The following is a 662-nucleotide window of genomic DNA, read 5'->3' as shown; positions in this document are numbered from 1 at the left end:
GGCTAACTTACTGTGAAGGTTGTCATGATGTGATTACTATCATCAATAACATTGAAAATCACAATGAATCAATTAAACTTCTTTCTGTTCTCAGAGTTTCCATGCCAATTCCATAAGTTGATAGGAACACTGTGTATTGATGCTAGTAATAAGCTTTGAATGCTGTCAGCTACTGGACTTCTAGTTAAACTGAATGATAGTCACCAATAACATAAAAGCTGTCAGGCCAACACAACTCATTCATGCTTTCCCATCCACAAACTGCTTGTGTGGCTGTGATAAGCAGGAACATAAGCATTCTGGGAGAGGAAGCTCCTAATGTGTCACAAGTTCATATATGCATATAAGTCTTAGACTTATAAAATGAAAAAAAGTTAATCAAAATGAAAAAAAAAAAAAAATCCTTCACTTTACCTTGGTCTTCTAGCACAGCTGTCACAAGACCTTGGGTAGGTAACTTGCTTTGAAGCTGATGTTCTTTTTTATGACACAAATTATATTAAATCACTTTAGTTAGTTGGCCAAGGTACAATCTTCTGAAAGACAATAAGCAAATTAACGACTTCTTTCTGTGACAACACTTTCACAAAACATATCTTTCCTCATCACCTTCAGTGGCATGGTCTTATTCCTTAGATTTTCTTCCTTCAACCTCTAAGGGA

General features: G+C 35.5%; 1 protein-coding gene across 13 annotated transcripts in view; it reads right to left on the bottom strand.

The window, feature by feature from the left end:
- The window catches only part of LOC119590797 (E3 SUMO-protein ligase EGR2-like), a 113,995-nt gene that overhangs the window by 112,500 nt on the left and 833 nt on the right, over positions 1-662 (bottom strand). For 6 of the 13 annotated variants that reach the window (XM_037939512.1, XM_037939522.1, XM_037939511.1 and 3 more), the window contains exon 2: positions 415-536. The exons of 6 other annotated variants lie outside the window; for them this stretch is intronic. The gene's annotated coding sequence lies outside the window, so the exon portion shown is untranslated. The remainder of the gene's footprint in view (positions 1-414; positions 537-662) is intronic. One more of the 13 variants, XM_037939514.1, reaches the window with a different exon arrangement.

The sequence above is a fragment of the Penaeus monodon genome, chromosome 27 (genome assembly GCF_015228065.2).
Source record: "Penaeus monodon isolate SGIC_2016 chromosome 27, NSTDA_Pmon_1, whole genome shotgun sequence".
Lineage (NCBI taxonomy): Eukaryota > Metazoa > Arthropoda > Malacostraca > Decapoda > Penaeidae > Penaeus > Penaeus monodon.
The sequence above is the reverse complement of the archived record's forward strand: the minus strand, read 5'-3'. Positions and strand labels throughout refer to the sequence as shown.